Here is a 16,059-nt window from a genome sequence, read left to right as displayed (position 1 = left end):
CTGTAATGGACCCACGTTTGTCCTTGCTAATTTTTTCTTTTTCAAATACCTAAAGAAGCTTTTACAGTCCGCCTTTATGTTTCTCGCTTACTTGCATTCATATTCCCTTTTCCCTTTCTTTATCAGTTTCTTGGTCATTCTTTGCTGGATTCTAAATTGCTTCTAATCCTCAGGCTTACCACTTTTACTGGCATCCTTATAAGCCACTTCATTTGATCTAATGTAATCTTTAACTTCATTTGTTAGCCATGGTTGTTTATCTCTACTGTTGGGTTTTTGGGTCTTCGAGGAATGTGTATTTGTTATAGACCATGTAATACTTCTTTAAATACGAGCCATTGCCTGTCTACCATCAAATCTTTTAGTGTATTTTCCCAATCCACCATAGCTAACTTGCCCCTCATACCTTCATAGACATTCAAACTTAATGTAAAATTCATAAAATGCTTAGTTTGTGTTCCGCCAGGGCCACTCAGCTCCTGACCTCATTACAGCCTTGGTTCAAACATGGACAAAAGAGCTGAACTCGAGAGGTGAGGTGAGAGTGACTGCCCTTGACATCAAGGCAGCATTTGACCAAGTATGGAATCAAGGAGCCCTAGCAAAACTCTCCGCTGGTTGGAGTCATACCTAACGCAAAGGAAGATGGTTGTGGTTTTCGGAGGTCAATCATCTGAGCTCCAGAAGTGGGGAGATTCGCTGATGCTTGCACAATGCTTAGCACCATTCGTGACTCCTCAAATACTGAAGCAGTCCGTGTTGAAATGCAGCAAGACCTGGACAATATGCAGGTTTGGGCTGATAAGTGTCAAGTAACATTTGTGCCACACAAGTGCCAGGCAATGACCATCTCCAAGAAGAGAGAATCTAACCATCTCCCCTTGACATTCAATGTCATTACCATCGCTGAATCCCCCACTATCAACATCCTAGGTGCTACCATTGACCAGAAACTGAACTGGAGTAGCCATATAAATACCTTGGCTACAAGAGCAGGTCAGAGGCTAGGAATCCCGCGGTGAGTAACTCATCTCCTGACTCCCCAAAGCCTGTCCACCATCTACAAGGCACAAGTCACAAGCGTGATGGAATACTCTCCACTTGCCTGGATGGGTGCAGCTCCAACAACACTCAAGAAGCTCGACACCATCCAGGACAAAGTAGCCTGCTTGATTGGCACCCCATGCACAAACATTCATTCCCTCCACCAGCGGCGCACAGTGGCAGCAGTGTGTACCATCTACAAGATGCACTGCAGCAATGCACCAAGGCTCCTTAGACAGCACCTTTCAAACCAGCGACCTCTACCAACTAGAAGGACAAGGGCAGCAGTTGCATGGGAATGCCACCACCTGCAAGTTCCCCTCCAAGTCACACACCATCCTGACTTGGAACTTTATCGCCGTTCTTTCACTGTCACTGGGTCAAAATCCTGGAATTCCCTTCCCATCAGCACTGTGGGTGTATTTACCTCACATGGACTGAAGCGGTTCAAGAAGGCAGCTCACCACCATCTTCTCAAGGGCAATTAGGGATGATCAATAAATGCTGGCCCAGCCAGCGATGCCCACTTCCCATGAATGAATAAAAAAAAATTATGGTCACTCTGATCCAAAGGCTCCTTTACAGCAAGGTTGATTAGCCCTTTCTCATTACATAATACTAAATCTAAAATACGAACATATGAGCATACAAATTAGGAGCAGGAGTAGGCCACTCGGCCGCTCGAGCCTGCTCCACTATTCAACAAGATCATGGCTGATCTGATTGTAACCTCAACTCCACATTCCCGCCTACACCTGATAACCTTTCACCCCCTTGCTTATCAAGAATCTATCTACTTCTGCCTTAAAAATATTCAAAGACTCTGCTTCCACTGCCTTTTGAGGAAGTGAGTTCCAAAGACTCCCGACCCTCTGAGAGAAAAAATTTCTCCTCATCTCTGTCTTACATGGATGACCCCTTATTTTTAAATAGTGATTTAAATTTTTAAATCAATCAAGTCGCCTCTTACTCTTCTAAACTCCAGTGGATACAAGCCTAGCCTGTCCAACCTTTCCAAATGAGACAACCCGCCCATTCCAGGTATTCATCTAGTTAACCTTCTCTGAACTACTTCTAATGCATTTACATCCTTCCTTAAATTATGAGACCAATACTGTACACAGAAATCCAGTTGTGGTCACACCAATGCTCTGTTTTACTAAAGCATAACCTCCCGACTTTTGTATTCAATTCCCCTCGCAATAAACGATAACATTCTATTAGCTTTCTTAATTATGCGCTGTATCTGCATACTAACGTTTTGCGATTTATGTATTAGGACACCAGATCCCTCTGCATCTCAGAGCTCTGCAATCTCTCACCATTTAGATAATATGTTTTTTTTTTCATTCTTCCTGCCAAAATGGACAATTTCACATTTTCCCACATTATACTCCATTTGTCAGATCCTTGCCCACTCACTTAACTTATCTATATCCCTTTGTAGCCTCCTTACGTCGTCTTCACAGCTTATTTTCCTACCTACGTTTGTGTCATCAGCAAGTTTAGCAACCATACCTTCCGTTACTTCATCCAAGTCATTTATATAAATTGTAAAAAGTTAAAGCCCCAACACTGATCCCTGTGGCACACCACATCTTGCCAACCAGAAAATGACCCATTTATGCTTACTTACTGTTTCCTGTTAACTAGCCAGGCTTCTATTCATTCCAGTCTGTTACCCCCTCCACCATGAGCTTTTATTTTCTGCAATAACTTTTGATGCAGCACTTGATCAAATGCCTTCTGGAAATCTAAGTACAGTACATCCACCGTTTCCCCTTTATCCACAGCACGTTACTTCTTCTAAATAGCCCGATCCCTAGTTTGTTCTTCAACGTAATGCTCCAGAGACCCATCTCGTACAGGCTCCAGGAATTCATCCTCCACAGCATTAGTGCTGATCAGGTTTACCCAGTCAATATGTAAATTGAAGTCACCCATTATTACGATATTACCCATGTTACATGCACCTCTAATTTCCTAATTTATACTATGCCCAACATTACCACGACTGTTTGGTGGCCTATAAACAACTCCCACCAATGTTTGCTGCCCCTTGCTGTTTCTTAGCTCCACCCAAACCGATTCTACATCTTGATCCTTCAATCTTAAAATCCTCTCTCACAACTGTAATGACCTTGTCCCTTATTAAGTACACTACCTGCCTCCTTTTCCTTTTTGCCTATCCTTCCTATATGTCGAATAACCTTGAATATTCAGTTCCAATTCTTGGTCACCCTGTAACCACGTCGCTGTAATGGCAATTAAATCATACCCATTTACCCCTATTTGTGCCATCAAATCATTTACCTTGTGGCAAATGCTGCATGCATTCAGATAGAGTGCCCGTAACTTTGTCTTTTTAACATTATTCTGCATTCTGATTCGATTTGATGCTTGCCTTCACTTTGTCTGGCTTCTAATTTCGCTTACTATTTTTCTACTTCCTGTTTGGCTTTCCTCCAATCTGAGCTCCGTCTCAAGTTCCCACCCCGTCAATCGAGTTTAAACCCTCCCAACAGCACCAGCAAATATCCCTGCAAGGATATTGGTCCTGCTAAGGTGCAATCTGTCCATCTGGTGCAGATCCCACCTGCCCCAGAACTCGTCGCAATGCCTCAGAAATCTGATGCCCTCCCTCCTATACCAATTCTCCAACCACATGTTCAATTGCTCAATCCTCCTATTCCAAGGCTCACTAGCATGCGGCACTGGGAATAGTCCTGAGATTACTGCTTTTGAGTTCCTGCTTTTTAATCTCTTTCCTAGCTTCCTAACAGTTGTTTTCACCTCATCCCTCTTCTTACCTATGTCGTTGGTAACAATGTGGACCACAACTTCTCGCTGTTCAACCTCCCCAGAAGAATGTCCTGCAGTTGCTCTGTGACATCCTTGACACTGGCACCAGTGAGGCAACATACCATCCTAGAATCACGTCTATGGCTGCAGAAACGCCTGCCTGTTCCACTAACTAATGAATGCCCAATCACTATTGCTGTTCCACTCTTCTTCCTCCCACAGTCTGGTTAGGAATTGGGTCAAGATCAGGGGTTCCTTGGCAATTAGAAATCATTTCTTCAATATTTTTCGATATTCCCAGCCACCACATGGACACCTAGGCCCATGCTCTACATTTAGTAATCCCATATGACCCTCGTGTATTTTCTCCAAGATATCTACCCGGAATGACTCTGGCATCACCAGTCTCTCGTCATATACCAGCAAATCATCCACTATGGTAAAGTGTCTTCTGTGTTTGAAGAAACTTTCATGCTCTTACCACTGGGGCTCTGTTGCGGCCAGCCTTGTTTGCAGTATTGCCAGATATAGATACATTCTTCATCTTGTATCTGCGCATGACAAATTTGTTGGACAGAAATAGGAAGTGGGTATTCACTAATGGATCTCGTCATTTGCAGGTCTGCCATTATGCCGCGACTGCTGACAATGTGTCCTAAAAATGTTCATTTTTGAAAACTCGCACTTCTCATTAGGTGTTAGGCCTTCATCTTGTAGACGATTCAAAACCACTGTAACCCTTAGGTTATGTTCTTCAATGGACTCACCGTGAACTAAGATGTCATCTGTATGGCATATTACACCTTCAAGGCCATGTAGAATATTCAACATAGTTGCTCGGAATATTTCCAGTTCTGACGTGATACCGAATGATAGGTGGTTCAAACAAAATCTTCCAAACAAAATAATGAAGGTTATCAATAACATTGACTTCTTATCCACTGGAACTTGCCAAAAGCCACTATTCACGTCAAACTTCATGAAAATGACACTTTTGGATAACTTTTCCAAGCTTTCGTCCACTGAAGACATCAGATGAACTTCTCGTGCCACAACCTCATCCAGGAGTGGCACAGTGGTTAGCACAGCAGCCTCACAGCTCCAGCGACCTGGGTTTGGTTCTGGGTACTGCCTGTGCAGAGTTTGCAAGTTCTCCCTGTGACTGCGTGGGTTTCCACCAGGTGCTCCGGTTTCCTCCCACAGCCAAAGACTTGCAGGTTGGTAGGTAAATTGGCCATTCTAAATTGCCCCTAGTGTGGGTAGGTGGTAGGGAATATGGGATTAATGTAGGGTTAGTAAGTACGGAAAGTCCTCATCAGGGAACTCCTCTTTGCTGATGATGCTGCATTAACATCTCACACTGAAGAGTGTCTGCAGAGTCTCATCGACAGGTTTGCAGCTGCCTGCAACGAATTTGGCCTAACCATCAGCCTCAAGAAAACGAACATCATTGGACAGGACGTCAGAAATGCTCCATCCATCAATATCGGCAACCACGCTCTGGAAGTGGTTCAAGAGTTCACCTACCGAGGCTCAACTATCACCAGTAACCTGTCTCTCGATGCAGAAATCAACAAGCGCATGGGAAAGGCTTCCACTGCTATGTCCAGACTGGCCAAGAGAGTGTGGGAAAATGGTGCACTGACACGGAACACAAAAGTCCGAGTGTATCAAGCCTGTGTCCTCAGTACCTTGCTCTACGGCAGCGAGACCTGGACAACGTATGTCAGCCAAGAGCGACGTCTCAATTCATTCCATCTTCGCTGCCTCCGGAGAATCCTTGGCATCAGGTGGCAGGACTGCATCTCCAACACAGAAGTCCTCGAGGTGGCCAACATCTCCAGCTTATACACACTACTGAGTCAGCGGCGCTTGAGATGGCTTGGCCATGTGAGCCGCATGGAAGATGGCAGGATCCCCAAGGACACATTGTACAGCGAGCTCACCACTGGTATCAGACCTACCAGCCGTCCATGTCTCCGCTTTAAAGACGTCTGCAAACGCAACATGAAGTCCTGTAACATTGATCACAAGTCGTGGGAGTCAGTTGCCAGCGATCGCCAGAGCTGGCGGGCAGCCATAAAGGCGGGGCTAAAGTGTGGCGAGTCGAACAGACTTAGCAGTTGGCAAGAAAAAAGACAGAGGCGCAAGGGGAGAGCCAACTGTGTAACAGCCCTGACAACCAATTTTTTCTGCAGCACCTGTGGAAGAGTCTGTCACTCTAGAATTGGCCTTTATAGCCACTCCAGGCGCTGCTCCACAAACCACTGACCACCTCCAGGCGCTTACCCATTGTCTCCCGAGACAAGGAGGCCAAAGAAGAAGTATAAATGGGTGGTTGTTGGTTGGCACAGACTCAGTGGGCCGAAGGGCCTATTTTAGTGCTGTATCACTCTATGAGTTGAGTTAAATCTACACAAATGTGAAAATCACCATTAGGTTTAGGAACTGGAACCATTCCTGAACACCACTCTGTAGGTTCAGTAACAGGAGAAATGACTCCCATCCTGGTCATGTCTTCTTGTTGATGTTGGATTTGCTTCATTAGTAGGTATGATATCTACCTAGGTGTGAAAAGACATACTGGTTTAGCATCTTTTTGCGAGGTAATACTATATTCGGTCTTCAGTCTTCCCAGACCAGTAAACAATTTCGGGAATTCCTTTGGGAAGTAACTCTTGGATTCTTGTTGCTTAACTTCTTCCACTTTCTTTATAAGATGAAGGTCAATACAAGCTCTTCTACTTAAGAGAGAGAATTCCTGATTCCTTAGAATATATAGTGTTTCCAATATTTGCTTTCCCTTGTACTGGAGTGTTGACTGTAACTTCCCCTTAGTTCGAGTTCAACCCCTCCTGGGCCGTGTAACTGAGTTTCTGTTAGTTGCAGGTAATGTGTTGATAACCACAGCTCTTTGTCTGATAAGACCATTACACTTGCTCCAGTGTCCAGTTTTAAATTAGTGATATGTCCGTTGACATATATATCTGCAGACCAAAATGCCTGAATAGGATCATTGATTTCACCAAGAAAATGTTTTGATTGCTCTCCTGATGGAGGTTGTTTAACTTCATGAACCACCTCTATGCTTGAATATTTTTTTTGAATTTGTGGGAGTCAAGATTTTACTTTGGCAGATTTTACCAAAATGCCCTATTGTCTTACTGTCACGGAATCACAGAATTGGTACTGCGCAGAAGGAGGCCAGTCAGCCCATCATATCTGCACCGGCTCTCCAAATGACCAATCCACCTAGTGTCATTTACCCACTTTCTCCCCGTAACCCTTACTTTTGATATTAACAGTCTAATTCCCTTTTGAATGCTTCAATTGAAGCTGCCTCCACCACACTCTCAGGCAACGCATTCCAGACCTTAACCACTCTCTGTGTGACAAAGTTTTTCCTCACATTGCTTTTGCTTCTTTTACCAATACTTTAAATCTGTGCCCTCTCAATCTCGTTCCTTTCACGAGTGGAAACAGTCTCTCTCTATCTACTCTGTCCAGACTCCTCATGATTTTGAATACCTCTATCAAATCTCCTCTCAGCCTTCTCTTCTCCAAGGAAAACAGTCCCAACTTCTCCAATCTATCCTCATAACTGAAGTTCCTCATCCCTGGAATAATTCTTTTCTGCACCCTCTCTAACATCTTCACATCCTTTCTAAAGGGCGGCGCCAGAACTGGATGCAATACTCCAGCTGAGGCCAAACTAGTCTCTTACACAAGTTCAGCATAACCTCCTTGCTGTTGTACTCTATGCCCCATTAATAAAGCCTAGGATACAGTATGCTTTATTAACCGCTCTCTCAACCTGTCCTGCCACCTTCAATGACTTAAGCACATATACACCCAGGTCCCTCTGCTCCTACACCCCCTTTAGAATTTTATCCTTTATTCTATATTGTCTCTCCATGTTCTTTCTATCAAAATGTATCATTTCACAATTCTCTGCATTGAACTTCATCTGCCACCTGTCTGCCTATTCCACCAACTTGTCTATGTCCTTTTGAAGTTCTACACTATCTTCGTCACACTTCACAATGCTTCCAAGTTTCATATCATTCACAAACTTAGAAATTGTGCCCTGTACACCAAGGTCTAGGTCATTAATATATCTCAGAAAAAGCAAGGGTCCCAACACTGACCCCTGGGGAACTCCTCCAGCCCAAAAAAACATCCATTAACCACTACTCTTTGTTTTCTGTCACTCAGCCAATTCCATATCCATGTTGCTACTGTCCCGTTTATTCCATGAGCTATAACTTGCCCACAAGTCTGTTCTGTGGCACTGTATCAAGAACCTTTTGAATGTCCATGTACACCACATCAACAGCATTGCCCTCATCAACCCTCTCTGATACCTCTTCAAAAAAACTCCAGCAAGTTAGTTAAACATGATTTTCCCATAAGAAATCCATGCTGGCTTTCCTTAATTAACCAGGATTTGTCCATGTGACAATTAATTTTGTCCAAAATTAATCTTTCTAGAAGCTTCCCCACCACCAAAGTTAAACTGACTGGCTGTTAATTGCTGGGCTTATCTTTACATCCTTTTTTGAACAAGGGTGTAACATTTGCAATTCTCCAGTCCTCTGGCACCACCCCTGAGTCTAAAGAAGACTGAAAAATTAAGGCCAGTGTCTCTATGATTTCCACCCTCATTTCCCTCAGTATCTTGGATGCATCTCATCCAGTCCTGGTGCCTTATCCACTTTAAGTACAGACAACCTATCCAACACCTCCTCCTTATCAATTTTAAACCCTTCAAGCATCTAAATTACCTCCTCTTTCACCATCGCCTGGGTTGCATCTTCTTCCTTGGTAAAGACCGATGCAAAGTATTCATTTAATATTTCAGCAATGTCCTCTGCCTCCATGTGCAAATCCCCTTGTTGGTCCCTAATCAGTCCCACTCCTCCTTTTACCATCTTTTTACTATTGCTATGTCTATAGAAAACTTTGGAATTGCCTTTTATGTTAGCTAGCAGCATTCTGCTTTGTTTACAGGACACTGTTCACGACTGTGGGTCTTTTTGGTGCCACATCGCTGGCAGGGTTTTTTGGCGTCTTTCGCTCCCCGCCACCCCCCCCCCCCCCCCCCCCCCCCCCACCATCCCAGTGAATCTCCTTTTCTGGTGCCTCTTTTTCAGCCCTCTGGTTAAGGAAATGTACGGTTGCTGGAAGTTTCCTGAACTAAGGTCTTTCTTCACCTCTCAGGATTGCTCTGTTGTTCTTCCTGACCTCTGCTTGTCTCACACCAGCTGAATAGCTTTGTCCAGGGTGAGGTCATCTGATAGGGATTCATCAGCAATACCTACTACAATGTGATCTCTTATTAATTTAGCTTTTAGATCTCCATATTCATATCCTTCAACGAGTCTGTAAAGGTCATTGATAAAAGCTTCAACTGTTTCACCTGGTTTCCAGACCCTTCTGTTGAATCTTGTCCTTTCTAAAATCTTATTGATCCGCAGTTTGAAATAAGTATCAAAAGCTTTGAAAACTTCTTCAGATTTGGCAGATGTCTCATTAATGCCTTGTCTTGCAATAACATAATCTGCTATTGCCCCAGTAGAATACAGCAATGTGTTAACTTGCTCTGCTTCAGACTAATTTGGAAGCAATTCTGTATCTCAAAAATCTTTTTCACCAGACTGGCCAATTTTGGGTTTGATTTGGTCCTTCCATGTGTCCAAATCTCTCTGGAATTGAGAATCTAATCTCCATTGCTTCAATTAGTTTTGTTTTCACTTTTGTGTTCTTCCCTCCATATTGTATATTTATTTGGTATACTGCCACCTTCGTTAGTCTAACTTCGAGAGATTCTTTAGTCTAGAGTAATTAGAACATTAACCTTTGTTACATTGTAACTATGTACAGCGTCACACTGCACCTATCTTCAAGTCTCTCTCACGTGATCTCTTACATCATCATGGTAGGAGGTATTCTTTACACTTTCTCAGACTCTTATACTGCATGAAGTATTGAAAAATCTGAAAAAGAGCTGCAATACCATGTATGAAAGTTTGGAGGATTCTGCTTCCAGCTTGTGTGCGTTCTTTGGCAGCACTTTAACATTCTGCATTCTAGCATGGAGCATATGGTCACCTCCATGGATGCTGCTTTGTTGCAAGCTTAAACCACCATTCAGTCTCTGGGCTCTTATGTCTACATTACATTGAAAAGGTTGGTGGACCACATGGATAGAGATTTCATTCACATCTCCGATCTCCTTCAATCCACTCTCCTGCAAAACAGTAGGAAAGATGATTCACAACCCCATAGGAGTGGCAGCGGAACAATGGAGTGGCACATTTTGTCCTGTCTCAGGATGGCAGCACTTCTCTCTTGACACCCCGTCAACCAATGCCCACCATGGTTCCTGGAAGCCCACTGGCCAGACTGCTACAGCATCAGCTGAGTTGCTTCAGTCTGCAGCCAGGTTCTTTTAGCTCTGGACTCCCAGAGCTCACCGACCACAAGCACCTTATCCTCACATGAGCAAAGCAGCCTTCCACCAGCCATACTGAAGACACTGAGAGAGCACCTGATATGGGTAGCAGTATAGGTTAAAAAAAGTACTATGAGTTGAACCATGGGTAACAAATGATGTTAAGGCTATTGTTAAGGAAACTGAAGGAAATTGTGTGAACACATGTGAAGCATATGTTTAAAGTATCACTGTTTGTGTCTCCACTGCAGGTGCCTGCACTAGAATAGCAGAACACCACGTGGCCAAGACTCCTCCTCTAGGTTTGAAGAAGAAGCCAATGCCCCAGATGGTGCACCGTCACCTGCCACTTCCACCAGCGCAGATACATCCACACATACCACAGTGGGTTTAAGATTAGAAGCTGAGTCACAAGCTGGTGTGCACAACTCAGGCACAACTCAGCAGCTGAAGGAGCCTGTTCCAGCCAGATCCCCTGACAATCAGAGGACTGCTGGGGACCAGGCCCCTGCTCAGCCCCACGCTCATAATGATCTTCTGTTTGCAGCTGTGAGAAGTCTGTTGGATATGCAGCAAAGCCATGTGGAAAATACATCAGAGAAGCCTCAGGTCATGCATGACTTTGCGTTTGCCAAGGAAAAGTTCATGCAAGCCATGACGTCTGCCATGTCCCAAGCATTTGAGTGTATGGCTTCCTCAGTCAAAAGTCTGGCAAGCTCTGTGGTGGGTCTAGTTGAGCACTTGAGCCATATGTGAAATGACCTGCACTCCCTCGCTGTTGCCGTGGGCTCCATGCAGCAGAGTCTAAGCGAGAGGGGTTGAGGAACCTGTACCTCCCTCCAGATGCTTCTTTCCCTCAGGGAGACAGGCAGTACCATCGTGTACACAGATGGAGGAAAGGCTGCCCTGGGGCCTTCCTCTGAGGGCACCCTCAGGGTAAGTGGCTTCTTGTCCTCCCCCTCGACATTCACCCCCCCCATCCCTTACCTCCAGCAGGCGAGCACATGGGGGTTACTCAAGCACCATTACCACAGACCCCCAGTAGGATGGAGCCATCAAGGCCCCACTCCTCCAGAAGACACCCACCATGGTGAACCACAGCAATGGGGCAGCGCACTGAGCAGACTGCCTCCACCTCAGCTGTTAATGTCGGAGTAGCACCTAGATGTAGTGGGATAAAAAGGAAATTGAAACAGTTTTGATCACGAAGGTGGCATGGGTGTTGTACAAATTGTAACAATTGAAAGATATATTAATACATTTGATCCACTCTCAGTAATGATTTGCTTGGTTACAGATAGATACAAAGATGTTTTTTGGAGGCCTATGGCAGGAACGCAATGATGTTTGCAAAACATCTCAGGAATTGTCCCGAGTCCATACCGCATTTGAATTTGAGCCTTCGCTCTTCAATAATGGCTGTTTTCCTTTTGTTGATTAATAACTTTTTCCAAAACTGTCATGTCTTGCTTTTGTTTTCAACGGTCATAGCTTAACACTGCTTGCAGTGGTGTGTAGTCGCATTCATCATAGCCCATAGATGATTTCAATCACATGAAAATGCAGCAATGCTTCATTAAGATTGCAGAGATGAATAAGACCTCATGCAAAAGGGAACTTCTGTGGAGAATTGTTATGTTTCTTCTTCCAACGTTCCTTGATGATGTGACTTATTGTTGGCTGCTATGTGCATAAATGCGGTTCTCCCTGATGTTACTTGCATGTCTCTCCATGGGCCTCATATTTATGATCGCATCATTGTCATTGTTGTCCTCCTCCTCACCCTCTTCATAGTCATCCTCATCTGAGGACGACTGGTGTTCCTCCTGTTCCTCCGCCTGCAGAATGTTGCCACATTTAATTGCAAGGTTGTGCAAGGCACAGCGGACAACGATTATTCTTGACATCCTCTGTGATGTGTACTGAAGAGCGCCTCCAGACTGGTCAAGGCAATGGAATCGCATTTTCAGCATGCCAATGGCGTGTTCAATGATGGCTCTGGTGGATATGTGTTCAGCATTGTACCTCTCTTCAGCAGTGCTTTGGGGATGATGTACTGGTGTCATCAACCATGTACAACAGGGGTAACCCTTTTGTCATGAAAACGTGCTATACTGAATGATGATTTTTAATTCATCAGTTGGAGACCTACATTAAACCTTTCAAAAGGAAAGCTGGAATCCTACATTTAACTATTAAAACTGGCTGCTAAGATGGCCACTGCAATTTGCACTGAAATACCTCATATTCCAAGGCATCGAAGTGGAGATGCATGTCTAAATAGCTCTCATCCAGAACAATGGCTCGAACAGTTGAGGGAATTATCTGGTATCGCTCTCGTTAAGAAGACATTCAAAGCCATCTTGGAGCATTCACATACCTCCAGGGAGTAAACATTGTCACAATAAGACGTGAGAGAGATTTAGGATTCTTAGACTTTGGATCTCATTAAAGTGAAAAAAGAATACACTGAAAGAATCATGTGACAGTCTCCCCAGTCTGTGTGGAAACTTGGAGTTTCTGTTATACACAGCAGACAAGCTTTGAGAGCTAATCAGTGCAGCACCCCAGTGGGGCTGTGTGTGTCTCTCTCTCCAGGTAAACTGCAAGCTTCGAATCCTGTCCAAGCCTATCATTGCTACAGACAGCGACCCCAGGGGAAAAAGCCACCTACATCACTGTCTCCAAGAAAACCCTGAACCAGGTGGACCAGCTACAAGTGCACGTCTACCAGCCAGGAACTTCAAAATCACGAATTCATCTGGAAGACAACTGAATTACCAGATCCCACAGACTGTATATTATTTCTATTTGTTCTGGACTCTAATCCAACCGAATTATTCGTCAGCACCCTGTAACCTATTTGTGTGTGTGTGTGTGTGTCAGAAAGTTGGAGCGTAGTTTATTATTTTTACCGAGATCGGGTTTTGATTTTAAGTACAATAAACTAACCTCTTTCTTGTTTAAACTCAAGAAAACCTGTCTGATTGGTTCGTCTATGATCATAGCACATAAAGGGTTAAACATTCACTGAAGTGGTAATCACATCCATTGTTTAAAAAGGAATAAACCCTGCTGCGGTCAAACAAGGAGAGGGACAAGAGGGGAACCTGTCGACCCCTCCTCACCTGATTGTAACAGAAATTTGGGGGCTTGCGTCTGGGATCAGAACTCAAAGACAAACGAGAAATTGGAAGTAGGAAACCAAATTGATCCCTAGCAAAACTTTTAAAACTTCAATGCAGGTTTTCTTGTGGTTTTCACTGCTAGAGTACTAAAATGTCCACATTTGAGGCAATTACCTTCCAAGAACAGAGTGAAGTAACTTGGGACAGGTTAAAAGCCCTAACTATTAAAGATTCGAGGTATGTAGCTGGGCAGTTAGGGATTATTATCCATCCAAAAGCTAGGAAACCCGAAATCCTAAAACATGTGGCCAACCATTTTGCACTTGAACCCGAAGACTCAGAGACAGGCTTAGAGTCAGAAACAGACTGGGTAACATTAGCTAAGATACAGCTAGAACAGAGGAGACTAGAATTAGAATTCCAGAGACAGAAACAGGAGAAAGAGTATCAGGAAAGGGAAAAAGAAAGAGCTTTCCAGAAGCAGAAGGAGGAAAAGGAATTAAGGCGGCTCGAACTAACCAGGGAAAGACCTAATGCAACCAGTGAAGACACCGCTAGTGAGGGAACTACCCCTAGCTCAGGACTGAGTGCTGAGCTCTTAAAGTTCTCCCAGTTGATATCAAATGAGGAGGATGTGGAAGAATTTTCATCTCTTTTGAAAAGCTTACAAAACAGCTGAAGTGGCCGGCAGAGAGCTGGACCTCGTTATTGCACAGCCAATTAACAGAAAAATCCCATGAGGTTTAGTCACTGTTACCTGATGAGAGTTCACGACTAAAAATGCTATCCTGGATGCAAATGAGTCAGTACCAGAGGCGTACTGCCAAAAATTCCGAACCCTCCGAAAGCTGCGCGAACAAACTTACCTCAAGTTTGAAAGAGTTAAGCAGCTTATTTTTTGATCAATGGATACAGGCACTCTCAAGATACAGCCCAAATATGAAATCCTCAGAGAGATGATGCTTCTCGAGGAGTTCAAAAGCTCACTTCCCCTTTCTATTAAAACCCACTTAGAGGAATAAAAGGTTCCAAGAGATGTGGCAGGCAGCAATCCTGGCTGATGAAATTATGCTTGTCCACAAGCCCGTACCCCAAGGGAAACCCTTCCTGAATCACCTCCAAAAACCTGAAAAGGATAAAAGGTGGGAGGATGATAGGAGCCTGAACAGCTCTGGGCGAGAAGGAGAAGCTGGACACACAAGGGACCCTCCTCAGGCCAAAAAGGATGGTGCTGAGAGCAGGAGTGACACCCAAAGACCTGCGTGTTTCCACTGTAACAAGGCAGGTCACCTTCAAGTTGACTGCTGGAAGTTTTGATAAGGTCCTACACAAGAGGTTAGTGAACAAAATTAGAACACATGGGATTGGGGGTAATATACTGCTATGAATTGAGGATTGGTTAACAGACAGAAAGCAGAGAGTAGGAATAAACGGGTCATTCTCAAGATGGCAGGCTTTTGTTCCTCTAAGTGGGTTTTAATAGAAAGGGGAAGTGAGCTTTTGAACTCCTCGAGAAGCATCATCTCTCTGAGGATTTCATATGTGGGCTGGATCTTGAGTGCCTGTATCCATTGATCAAAAAATAAGCTGCTTAACTCTTTCAAACTCGTGGGGTACCGCAAGGATCAGTGCATGGACCACAGCAGTTCACAATCTATCTAAACGATTTGGATGTGGGGACCAAATGTAATATTTCCAAATTTGCTGATGACACAAAATTAAGTGGGAATGTAAGTTGTAAGGAGGATGCAAGGAATCTTCAAGGGGACCTGGACAGGCTAAGTGAATGGGCAAGATGGAATATAATGTGAATAAGTGTGAGGTGATCCACTTTGGTAGAAAAACAGAAAGGCAGAGTATTTCTTAAATGGTGAGAGGTTGGAAAGTGTTGATGTCCAAAGGAACCTGAGTGTCTTTGTTCATAAGTCACTAAAAGCTAGTATGCAGGTGCAGCAAGCAATTAGGAAGGCAAATGGTATGTTGGCCTTCATCGCAAGGGGTTTTGAGATGTCTTGCTACAATTATATAGAGCCTTGCTGAGACCGCACCTGGAGTATTGTGTACAGTTTTGGTCTCCTTATCAAAGGAAGGATATACTTGCAAGGGAAGTTGACCAGACTAATCCCTGGGATAGCAGGAGTGTCTTATGAGGAGAGATTGAGGAAACTGGACCTATATTCTCTATCGTTTCGAAGAATGAGAGGTGAGATCATTGAAACTTACAAAATTCTTACAAGGTGTGACAGAGTGGGTATAGATGGGATGTTTCCCCTGGCTGGTGAATCTAGAAACAGGGCGCACAGTGTCAGAATAAGGGGTAGGCCATTTAGGACTGAGATGAGGAGGAATTTCTTCACTCATAGGGTGGTGAATCTTTGGAATTCTCTACCCCAGATGGCTGTGGAAGCTTCATCATTGAGCATGTTCAAGACAGAAATTGATAGATATCTGGATACTAATGACATCAAGGGATATGGGGACAGTACAGGAAAGTGACGTTGAGGTAGATGATCAGCCATGATCAAATTGAATGGCAGAAGGCTCGATGGGCTAAATGGCCTACTCCTGCTCCTATGTTCCTAGGTGAGGGACATGTTCGGAATGCAGGAGGTGGAGAGTGCTGTGGTCAGG

Source organism: Heterodontus francisci, chromosome 3 (assembly GCF_036365525.1).
Source record: "Heterodontus francisci isolate sHetFra1 chromosome 3, sHetFra1.hap1, whole genome shotgun sequence".
NCBI classification, from domain to species: domain Eukaryota; kingdom Metazoa; phylum Chordata; class Chondrichthyes; order Heterodontiformes; family Heterodontidae; genus Heterodontus; species Heterodontus francisci.
This window is presented reverse-complemented; position numbering follows the sequence as displayed.